At 37.3% G+C, this 12701-nt stretch overlaps 1 protein-coding gene across 8 annotated transcripts in view; it reads left to right on the plus strand.

Annotated features, from left to right (window-relative positions):
* The window catches only part of SHROOM4 (shroom family member 4), a 206410-nt gene that overhangs the window by 116530 nt on the left and 77179 nt on the right, over positions 1-12701 (plus strand). Inside the window, exon 2 of one of the 8 annotated variants that reach the window (XM_081126801.1) lies at positions 2466-2604. The exons of the other annotated variants lie outside the window; for them this stretch is intronic. The gene's annotated coding sequence lies outside the window, so the exon portion shown is untranslated. The remainder of the gene's footprint in view (positions 1-2465; positions 2605-12701) is intronic. 8 annotated transcript variants of the gene reach the window in all.

Genomic DNA, 12701 nt, shown 5'->3' on the forward strand with positions numbered 1-12701 from the left:
TTAATTGGAGCCATTGGAGGTGGGTGGGTAGGAGGGACCTTCCCAAAAGGGTAGTATAGAGGAAAAAGGAAAAGGACTGGGACAATATATTGGGGAACATATATTTAAGAGCTATGCACAAGAAGAGGAACTATTCCTTCCTCTGTCTTTCCTTCCTTCCTTCTTTTCTTCCCTCCTTCCTTCTTTAGACAAATATTTACTAGGGCCATACTCTGTACCAAATACTCTTGTAGGAACTGGGTATATCGCAGTGAACAAAATAGCCCCTTCCCTCATGGAGCTGATATTCTAGTGGGGACAGAGGAACTAGACAATAATCACAAACAAGTAAACATATAATATCACTGATAAGTACTATTAAAAAACTAAGCAGTGTGAGAGCATATAAAATGACTAAATGTGGGCATGGTGGGTACAATGGGTACAGGGGAGACTTAAGCTAATTCAAGGAAGATCTCTCTGAACATATTTTAACTAAGAATTAAATGATAATGAGAGAGGCAGCCATATAAAGATCTGGGGGGAAGACCATTCTGGGCAGAAGGCCCTTAAGTGGGAAAATGCTTTATGTATCCAAGGATCAGAAAGAAAACAACTCAAACTGGAGTGTAGTAATCAAACAGAAGCATGAAAGGAAATGAAGTTGAAGAGGTAGTGAGGGACACAATCATATAGAGTCTTGTAAGGTCTGGTAAAGAGTTCAAATTTATTCTAACTGCAGAAGGAAGCAGTTCTAAGCAGGACAGTGGTTTGTTTTGGACTTGGAGATGAACACCCGGTTGCTGTATAGGGAACAGACTCTAGGGGGCAGAGAAGCAGCAGGGGAATTTGTTAGGAGGCTAATTACAATAATTCAGGCAACAAGTGGTTATGGGTTGGGCTTGGGTTTTAGTAGTGGAGATAGTGAAAAGTAGTTGGATGTGGATTTGTTTAGGGAACTTGTTAATGGATTAGGAGTGAGTTGCAGGGTTTTGGTATGGAGTGGGTGGGCAAGAAATAAAAGGTTCTTTGGTTTTGGCCTGAATAACTGGATAGTACTAATGACTGAGTTGAGAAAGACTGGAAGAGGAACAAGTTGATGAATGGTGGGAAGAAGTAGGAAATAAATGGCTTGGTTTTGGACATGTTAAATTCAAAATGTCCATTGGGTAGCTACATGCTAATATTTAGTAGGAAATTAGATAAGTGAGTCTAAAGTTTAGGAAATAATTCAATGTTAAATATACAAATTTTGGAGTCACCTTCTGATAATTAAGACTGAAACTAGATGAGATCCCTAATGGGTTAAGTGTAGACAACAAAGGGGAGAGGTCTTTGGACTGAGTCCTGAGATACTCAAAATTTAGAGATAGAGCAGATAAGGAGCAACTAAAAATGGGCTGAAAGGTGGCTAGTGTGGTAGGAGGAAAATCAAAAGAGTGGTGTCCCACAACACAAGTAAAGAAACTGATTCAAGAAAGAGGGAGTAGTCAACTGTGTCAAATGTTGGTGAGACACTGATTCTGACAATTGATTATTGATTTTGGTAACATGGAGTTAATTGGAAACCTTGACAATGGAATGTTGGACACAAAAACTTGAATGAATTTTTTCATGAAAGAATGGGAAGTAAAGAAGTTAAGGTAGTAAGTATCTAAGCATATAGCTGTGAAGGGAAACAGAAAAGTAGAGTGTTAGCTGAAAGTAAATTAGGATCAAGAAAGGGAGATTTTCTTTTAAATCATGAACATTAAATATCTGACTAGTAATAGGATAATCCAGTAGTGAGGGAAAAATTAATGGTGTAGAAAAGAAGGGATAACTGTAGCACCAAGATTCTTTTGGGAGTTCAGAGCAGAAGTGGGGGATTGAACTCTGATGAAAAGTAGGATAAATCTATATTAAGAAGAGGTAAGGCAAGGTAGGTTGGTGATGAAGTGATAGAAAGATGAGGATGTTCTCTTCCCAGTGATTCTCTTTTAAAAATCAAATATAAGGGGAAGTCATCATATGAGAGGAGAAAGGGGATGTAAAAGAGAAAAAGAAAGGGCAATCAGAGATGCAAGAAGAGCTATATGGGAGAGTGGTGTTAGTGGGGGTGGGATTTCAAGAAGGAGCAAGTTATCAACAGTGTTAAATATTCTTGGATTTCAGTTGTATGAATATTAAAAAAGGGCTCTTGGGTGTGCTGATTAGGTTATTGGTTGACATTGGCAGAAAAGGCTTCATTAAAACATTAGGGGCAGAGGCCTAAATTCAGTGAAGGGTAAATTGGAGGAAGGAATTGTATATGTAAAAAATATTCTTTAAAAAAGTAGGTGGGGGTTAAACTGGAGAGAAGGACCTATTGATCTCCTTTATTATTCCCTGAGGAAGAAGAATATGTCAGATTCATATATTATACCTAGTGACTTGTACAGGGTATGACACTGCTGTTTTCTAATAGAAGTTGAGTATGTGAATGAATGAATGAATTCTCTACCCAGATAGAGTCAACAGAATCTTCTAAGATGTTCTTCTGAGGAATTGGATCTGTCTTACTACCCCCATCAAAACATGTGGTTGGAAAAAATAGCTACAGAGGTGTACCCTAGATGAAGAGAAAGAATAGAGGTGACAAAGAAGGTAGTTCAAATGCAATCTTTGATCTTTGGATGTCCACACCACTGCCCAGTGTATAGGCACTGACCTCCAAAATGAAGATATTAGATGGCATTCTCTGCATAGGGTAGGAAATACTGGGACGGCTAGCAGTTGTGGTGGAGTTGCAGATTTTCTTCTTCTAAAGTTAGCTTAAAAGTCAGCCAACTGACTTGGAGAGGGGAAGGAATAGGGTGTGATAGCCATATAGCTATATTTGAAGGGTATAAATACAACAAACAAGGAATGGCATAATATGAGATCAGGGTAGATCAGAGCATAATTAGATGAAAAGACAAGGCCTGACTATCAGAGAAACCATCTTGACACTGAACATTACTTGATTGTGGGCTAACCTTTGAGAGGAAATAGTGGAAACCCTGCCACTGAGTCATTTATAGTTATTTACAATTAAGCAGGACAATGTAGTTAAGAAATAATGTAGCATAATACAAGGAACGGTTTTGCTGGGTTCCCAGAGGGATGGAGTGGATGTGACCTAATAGGTTTTTCCTATGCTAATTTGGTTGCATGTGTCAGAGAAAAGACTGGTTAATCATTTTTTGTCCCCCTGTTAAGTGACTCATAGTTGAGTTGACTGCAGAGATATAACAAAGAGAATGCCCATTAATAAGGCAGATGGCTGAATATGGAATAGGAGGCCAACAGGTTGGAGGAGAAGAAACAAAGTTCCCCCAAACTTGAGGAGTTGTTCAGAAATAGGTAAAGCTCCTTAAAGTTAGGACCTTGTATTGTTCACCACTGATTTCATGACATGGCTCCAGAGTCTGGAATATAGTATTTGATGAATAAATAGCTGATGAATGAATGAATAACACCTTGGGAAAACACTTATTAGCACCAGTATAATAAGAGCAATGGACTGATAGGTTGAACATGTTCCTTAACATCTCTGGGTCAGTTTTCAATGTGTTCTTCAAAGGATGAAATGAGAGTATATAGATAAGATACTTGGGATTTAGCATCTTAAGAAGTACTAGCTCTCTTTCCTCTTTATTTTTCTGATTCAATCTCTCCAGACAAGCCAAACTTTCTGTTTATATTTTAGCACAATGGGAAGATAAAATATTATGCCCTTTCTCTTAAAAAATCATAGATATTGAAGTTAAAGCAGCTTTGCTTAGTATTAACCAACAGTCTAGGCAACTTTGGTGCAATTTTAAAAAACAATAAACAGCTAAGTCACTACCACGTATGATATTCTGTCGCTTTGCTTTTATCAACTCACCCTGAATCTTAATTTCAATAAAATAAAATAAAAAACCTCTCTGGCAACATGCTCTTATCCCTGGGACAAGCTCAGTATCCAAAACCTCAAGGTCTGCCTCTCTCAGTGATTAACTGCAATTCAGACTATTGTGCCACAGATAAGCTGTTCCCCTAGTCTTGGCTATTGGAACTGACCAGTGAGAAAACCTAAATTTACCTTTTTAAACCTCCTTGCTTCCAGATTTCCTTCTATTATGATTTTTCCTTCCATATCAGACAGAATTTATAGAAAAGAGAATGGTTTCATTCAGCAAGTAATACCACTAAGTGTATCACTTTCCTTAAGTGGAAGATATATTCTACTTTTCTCTTACATTTCTTCTCTTCCTTCCACTTTGCTGCTTTTTAAGCTGGAGTTAGGAGACACAGGTTTAATTTGGATACAGTGACTGGTCTTAATTAATATTCCAGGGCAGATTATTTCCTTTAGTAACACGGCCTGACACTTTTTTCTCTAAAATGTTTTTTTCAGAGGCTTATATGCCCTGCACAGAACAGAACATTTTGAACACTATTAAAACATAATTTTAGATCAGAGAGTTAAAGTGATCTTATCATAACTGTTAAAGATGGGTGCAAAGAATTTGGTGAGCATTCAAGGAAGTGCTGTAAAGTGATTAATGGATAGAAAAGTCATTCAAGTGAAAGCTTTGTAAAGAATCGAAATTAGTCAATCCAGAGAAGATATTTTTCAGACCCTTAGAAATAGACACTTGCCATGGATAGTTTGAAAAAACAAAAACGCTAAGTTAACTTATTCTACAACCAATTTAATGTCCATGGAGGAGTTTTGACTTGCAAAGTAAAGAAGCTCTGTGTTGGTGTCTTTATATATTTGCTTCACGACAGGAAGAAATGATTTAATAACTACTTTAAGTACTGAAAATTATTCTCTACAAAAGAAGAATCTGGTCTTCTAGAATACCAAGAATGTGTCCCATGGTCTCCTGTATTGACCCCTTTATTCCTGTCAACCCTAAGACTTCCCATCAGTCACTTTATTATCCTTGAAAAATCTGCTTTCCCATGCTGTTCATACATGAAAACACATTCTGTGGTACACAAAACAGGTTGTCTGATTTCTTTTTTCATTAATGACAGCACAAGAAGAAACAGCATTATTTGTAGCAGGCGGGAGTTCGCTAGGTCTTCTAGAGGACTTCCAAATCACGTTTGTAGTCAGTGACAATTTAATAAAAAAAGATATGGCTCGGCTGGCATGGCTCAGCTGTTGAGCATCAACCTATGATTCAGGAAATCACAGTTTGATTCCCAATGAGGGCACATGTCCGGGTTGTGGGCTCGATCCCCAGTCAGGGATGTGCAGGGGCCAGCCAGCAGATCAATGACTCTCTCATCATTGATGTTTCTATCTCTCTCTCTCTCTTTCTCTCCCTCTCATTTCCTCTCTCTGAAATCAGTACATATTTAAAAAAAGAAAAAAAGGTATGCAATTTTCTTTGCGGACCTCAGCACATCCTTACCTCCCCAGAGATGCCATGCCAAGATAGAAGAGAAGGGAATAGGCAGCAATGGCTGAGAAATGGATAAACTACAGCCTTTTCATCTATTTTTATTCAAGCCAGAGTTCTCCAGATGTTAATACATTGAAGGGAATCTAAACTACTTTTGTGAAGACTGAATGGCAAACACTCCAAGAAATAACATTGGACTTTGCTCTGTAAATTTCTTTTTGTCACACACACACACACACACAAACACACACACACACAAACACACACACAGCTTCTCAGTCTTCCCTTTCAATATGTAACATAATTTACTACCATGGCTTCAGCTGCCTGAATACTGATGCCTTTCACATTTACATCTCTAGCCCAAAACTCTTCTGAATACTAACCTTGTGTTTCCAGTTGTCCAAAGAACATTTTTGTCTAGAAACATAGTTACCTAGACCTCAACATGTTTTGATATTTCCCCCTCCAAAAAATAAGAACCCCTTCCTTTCCTGCTCATTGAATAGTCCTAGTCCCCTAAAGTAGGACTTAGAGAAGCATTTTGAGCCTCCCTTTCTCTTAGCTACCCATTTCATTTTTACCTAATAAGTTCCATATTGCGTTCATTCTACCTCAAATATTTTTTTTCCAGATTTTGTGCTTTTAGCCTCCTTGAACATCTTAACCATTCTCTGAGCACACAGCGTCCTCTCGTGACTTGTCTTAACAGATACTGTTCTCTCTGCTTAGAATAGTCTCCCACCCTTTCTTTACCTGGTAAATCCCTGCTCATTGTTAAAGGGCCCCACTACATTTTATAAGCTAGTCCTCATTTTCACAGAAGAGCTGATGTTTCTCTCTTCTGATGCTTACCATATCTAATCCTAAATATCTCATCCTAAGTATCAGTTTAAGTATCTCTTTTCCCTACTAAACTATGAGCTCTTTGAAGGAAGGAACTGCGTCTTAATCATCTTTAAAATCCTAGAACCCAGCACATAATAGACTGTGCTAACAATTAGTAAAGAATGAATGATATAACCTAAACCCAGTTTATCAATTTGTCCTTCAATGGATCATGCTTTTGGTGTTAAGTTTAAGAACTATTTGCATAATCCTACATTCCAAAGATTTTCTCCTATTTTTCTAAACATTTATATTTTTATGTTTATATTATGTTTACATGAAATCCATGGTCCATTTTGAATTTTTTCTGTGTAATTATGAGACTTATGTTGAGGTTCATTTTTAGGCCTATGCTTGTCCAATTGTTACAGCACCATTTTTTGAAAAGGCTATCTTTTCTCCATTGAATTATTACAATTTTGTCAGGAATAATTTGGGCATATATGTTTGGGTCTGTTTCTGGATTTTCTATTTTCTTCTTTGTTCCTCTGCCTTTCTAGAGTAATTGCATCTACACCTACAAAAATCTTGATCAGATTTTGATAGGAATTTCATTAAATCAAAAATGAATTTTGGAAGAATTGATATCTTTACTATGTTGAGTCTTCCAATCCATGAATACAATTTATTTAATCTTTTATTTTTTTATCAGCATTGTTGTAATTTTCAGCATATATGTTCTACACATGTTCTGTTAGATTGATACCTAAGCATTTAATTTACTTTGCAGCAATTGGAAATGATATTTTAAAAAATTTGTTCTACTTTTCTGTTGTTAGTGTATGGAAATGTGGTTGCATTTTGTGTGTTGATCTTGTATGCTTCAAATTTGCTGAACTTAGGAGTTTCTTTTGTTTGTTTAGTTTTATTTTTAGATTCCTTGGGATTTTCTACATATATCATCTGCAAATAGGGACAGTGTTATTTCTTCCTTTCCAATATGAATGCTTATATTACTTTTACTTACCTTATTTTGCTGGCTATAAATTCTAATGCTATTCTGAGTAAGAGTGGGAAGAATGGATATATTTCTTTCCCTTGTTTCTGATCTTAGGGAGAAAGCATTCAGTCTTTCATTATTAAGTATGATGTTAACAGTGGGATTTTTGTAGATGTTCTTTAACAAGGTGATGGTTTTCCCTTTCATTCCATACTTGATGAGAGCTGTTGTCATGAATAAATATTGGATTTTTCTGGATCAATATATGATTATATGAGTTTTCTTCTTTAACGTTTTGATATATCATATTGACAGACTTTTTAATTGAGGTAAAATTGATATATAACATTATGTAAGTTTCAAATGTACAACATTGTAATTCAACATTTGTATGTACTACAATGTGATCACCCCCAAAAGTCTAGTTACCATCTTTTACCATACAACTGACTCCCTTCACCCATTTTGCTCCCCCCCCAATCCCTTCTGGTAACTACCAATCTATTCTCTGTATCTATAAGTTTGTTTTTGTTCATTTGTTGTTGTTTAGATTCCACATATGAGTGAAATCATATGGTATTTGCCTTTCTCTGTCTGACTTATTTCACTTAGATACCCTCAAGTCGATCCATGTTGTCAAAATGGCAAGATGTTCTTTTTTAGTATTTCATTGTGTTTATATACCACATCTGCTATATCCATTCATCCATCAATGGACAGTTAGCCATAGCTTGGCTGTTTTAAATAATGCTGCAATGATTGTAGGGATGCATGCATATTTTTGAATTAATGTCTTTGTATTCTTTGAATGAATACTCAGAAGTGGAATAGTTGGATCATATGGTAGGTCTATTCTTAAGTTTTTGAGAAATCTCCATACTGTTTACTATAGTGACTGTACTAATTTACATTCCCACCAATAGTGTATAGAAGTTCTCTTTTCTCCACATCCTCTCCAACACTTGTTTCTTGTCTTTTTTATAATAGCCTTTTTAACAGGTGTGAGATAATATCTCATTGTAGTGTTGACTTGCACTTTAATATGCCTGTTGGCCATCTGTACATCTTCTTTGGAAAAATGTCTATTCAGATCCTCTGTCCATTTTTTATCAGATTGCTTTTGTTGTTGTTGAGTTCTATGAATTCTTTATATAATTTGGATATTAATCCTTATTGGATATATGATTTGAAAATATCTTCTTCCATTCTGTAGGTTGTCTTTTTGTTTTTATAATGGTTTCCTTTACTTTGCAGAAGCTTTTAAATTTGATTTAGTCCTATTTGTTTTTGCTTTTGTTTCCCTTGCTTTTCAATTCAGATCCTCAAAAACATTGCTAAGACTGATGTAAAGAAGCTTACTGTCTATGTTTTCTTCTAGAAATTTTATGGTTTGGGGTCTTATAGTCAAGTGTTTAATCCATTTGAGTTAATTTTTGTATATGATGTAAGATAGTGGTCTAGTTTCATTATTTTGCATGTGGCTGTCCAGTTTTCCCAGCACTATTTATTGAAGAGATTGTCCTTTCTCCATTGTATATTCTTGACTCCTTTGTCATAAATTAATTGCCCATATATGTGGGGGTTTATTTCTGGGTTTGCTGTTCTGTTCTATTGATCTATGTGTCTCTTTCTATGCCACTACCAACTGTTTTGATTATTATAGCTTCGTAGTATAGAAATCAGGGAGCATGATGCCTCCAGCTTTATTCTTTTTTCTTAAGATTGCTTTGGCTATTGGGGGTATTTTGTGGTTTCCTACAAATTTTAGAATTATTTGTTCCAGTTCTATGAAAAATTCCACTGGAATTTTGATTGGGATTGCACTGAATCTGTAGATTGCTTTAGGTATTAATTTTTATTAACAATATTTATTAATTTTTCTAATCCATGAGCACAGAATATCTTTTCACTTATTTGTGCCTTCTTCAATTTGTTTTGTTGACACTATAACATATGTCCTCACCCCACCCCTTTTGCCTACCTCCACTGAGTCCCCCACTTCACTCTGGCTATTACCACACTGTTGTCTTTGTCTATTGGTTATGCCTATATGCTCTTTTGCTAATTCCTTCACTGTCTTTCATCCAGTCCCCCCTCCCCCATGCCCCCTGGGCTATCAGTCTGTGCCAGGTATCCATGCCTCTGTGGATATGCTGTTGTGAAGCATGTTGGATCCTTCTCCAATGGTGCCTGAATCTGGCCACTTGGTTTGTTGGTTCTGGGCCTCTTGGGAGGGATTCTGGTGCAGGCCAATGTCAGACACTGTCTGTGCCTGGCCCTGGGCAACCTGTTTGAAGCTGTAAGTTATCCACAGTTTGTGTCTGCCTCTTTTGGGCTTGGCCGCACTCTGGAAAGGCCAAGCTGCGCTCCAAGTCTGGCTTTTACAAGCAACAGGCCTGGGGGTGGGTCACCAAACATCCCAAGGCACCCTGGGATCCACCTTCACCTGCCTCTACCTGTTAGATTCAGTCACTGAAAAGGCTCAGTCACTGAAAGAGCCTCTGGTGGAATTGGGTGGATGGGGCTAGTGGATCTCCCATGCTGGGGAGGAGCCATTCAGACTTCAGGGAAAGTGGTGGGCATGATCCCCCACCCCATAGGCACACAACTGAGTCTGTCCTGGATTTTGTCCTGACCTTGGCAGGGCAGAGCTCTTAGTATTCAGGTGGGGCCTCTGGATCCCAGAGTTTGGGTCTGTGGGAATCTTGAAGAGTGTTCCTATCAGATGTCCCATTAAGGGGAAGCACCAGTCAGGTTCAGGGGAAAGTGGGGGAGAATTTGTCTCACCCCAAAGCTAGTCACTGACACCCCCTGAGTCTGTCCAGACTTCTATGCCCTGGCCTATGCTGCTGACTCCTCAGAAGGGCTCAATATCCGCAGGGTGGTGCGAGCAGGATTCCAGAAGGTTGGGTAATTGCTTTCCCTCAGGCTGTTGCCAGCTCAAAGGGGATTGCTCCACCCATGAAAGATGGCAACTGTGGTATTGGAGGATGACTCAGTACAGGGATCCTGGCGGCTGTCTCCTCAGCCTTCTCCCCCACACCTCATCTCAAAACTCAGGCTCTCCTCAGGTGACTAGTCTACTCCACTCCCCCTCCACCGGATCCCATGGTGAGTGACTGCAAACAAAATTTTGTGCATTGGCCCTTTAAGAGGGTGCTTTTTTCTCCATCAGATTCCATCTCTCCTTGGTGGAGAGAAACCCTGCTGCTTTTCACAGCCAGATGTTATGTGGGCACCTCTTCCTGGCTCTGGTGCTCTGGGCTGGGGAGTCCGGCCTGGAGTTTAGGCCCTTCACTTTGCAGGGGGAAACCTCCAACATGGGTGGTGGCTGAGATATCCCTCCAGGCCCTCAGCCACCACCTGTGAAGGCAGGGCCAGCCCTTTTTGCACCTCCTCCCTTCCTACCAGTCTTAATGTGGGTTCTTCTGTAAAAACTTGATTGTAAGTCTCCAGCTGGGCTTTAGTTGGTTATTCAGGATGATTGTTCTTTAATTTAGTTGTATTTCCAGTTTGGTCCTAGGACCAGGTGATTGTAAGATCCACTTATTCTGCCACCATCTTGAAAAGCCTTCTTCAGTTTCTTTTATCAATGTCTTATAGTTTTAGTGTACAGGTTTTTCATCTCCTTGATTCAATTAATTCCTAGGTATTATATTCTTTTTGATATAATCATAAATGGGAATGTTTTCTTTTTCTGCCTGTTTATTATTAGTGTATAAAAACATCACAGAGTTCTGTATATTGATCATATGTCCTGCAGTTTTGCTGAATTCATTTATTATATCTGACAGTATTTTGTTGTAGTCTTTAGGGTTTTCTATGTATATGGCATTATGTTATCTGTAAATAAAGAGTTTTACTTTTTCCTTTCCAATTTGGATGTCTTTTATTGCTTTTCCTTGCCAAATTTCTCTGTCTAGATCTTCTAATATTATGTTGAATAAAAGTGACAAGAGTGGGCATCCTTGTTTTGTTCCTGATTTTAGAGGAGAAGCTTTTAGCATTTCAACATTGAGTATGATGTTAGCTGTGGGTTTCTCATATATGGATTTTATTATGTTGAATTAGGTTCTTTGTATACTCACTTTGTTGAGAATTTTTTTAAATCATAAATGGGTGTTGAAATTTGCAAATTCTTTTTCTGCATCTATTGAGATAATCATATAATTTTTTTAAATCTTCACCCAAGGATATGTTTTTATTGATTTTTTTATTTTTAGGAAGAGAGAAGAAAGGAAAGAGAGAGAAACATCACTGTGAGAGAGAAACATTGATTGGTTGCCTCCTGTATGCACCCCAAATGGCTATCAAACCCAAAACCGAGGTATGTGCCCTGATTGAGAATCGAACCCTCAACGTTTTGGTGTATGGGATGATGCTCCAACCAAATGAGCCCCATGGCCAGGGCACATACCTAGGTTGAGGATTTGATCATAAAATTTTTATCCTTGGTTTTACTGATGAGGTATATATTGTAAATTTATTCGTGGATGTTGAAACATCCTTGCATCCCTGAAGTAAATCCCACTTGATTGTGGTATATGATCCTTTTAATGTATTGTTGAATTCACTTTGCTAATATTTTGTTGAGGTGTGCATCTATGTTCATTAAAGATACTGGCCTCTAAATTTCTTTTTTTTGTGTTGTCCTTGTCTGGCTTTGATATCAGGGTAATGCTAGCCTTGTAAAATGAGTTTGAATGCTTACCTTCTTCTTCAATTTTTTGGAAGAGTTTGAGAAGAATGAGTATTAAATCTTCTTCGAATGTTTGGTAAAATTTGCCAATGAAGCTGTATGGTCTTGGAATTTTGTTTGTTGACTAATTAAACCAGCTTTACGTCACAGAATAAAGCACACCTGTCCATGTTACATAATTTTAAAAATATATTGCCAAATTCTATTTTCTGATGTTTATTAAGGTTTTTAAAATTAAATGTGCCATTAATCATAAGATTTGTAGTCTATATTTTCATACTGTCTTTGTCTGGTTTTTACATCAGGGTTTAATTCTAGTTTTATAAAATGAATTGGGAAATGTTTCCTCCTCTGATTTTCTGGAAGACATTGAGTAGAAGTGATCCTAATTCTTCTTTAAGCATTTGATAGAATTCTCTGGTGAAACTATCTTGGCCTGGGGATTTTGAGAGAATTTTTAATTTACGTGTACAAAGTTGTCTTTTTGATATCTGCAAAGTCTGTAATAGCTCTTGTTTCATTCCTGATATTGGTAATTTGTATTTTCTCTCTCTATTTTTTTTTCCTTTGTGAACTTTGCTAGAGGTTTTTCAACTTCATTAGACTTTTTTAAGAATCAGCTTTTTCCCCATTGATTTTCTCTAATTTTTGGTTTCAATTTCATTGATTTTTGCTCTTGTCTTTACTATTTCCTGCTTTCTGCTTGCTTTGGGTTATTATACTCTTTTTTTCTAGTTTTTGACATGGAAGCTTAGGTTTAAACTTTTTCTTCTTTTCAACTATAGGCATT

This window comes from Miniopterus schreibersii (genome assembly GCF_964146895.1).
Source record: "Miniopterus schreibersii genome assembly, chromosome: X".
In the NCBI taxonomy this organism is placed as follows: domain Eukaryota; kingdom Metazoa; phylum Chordata; class Mammalia; order Chiroptera; family Miniopteridae; genus Miniopterus; species Miniopterus schreibersii.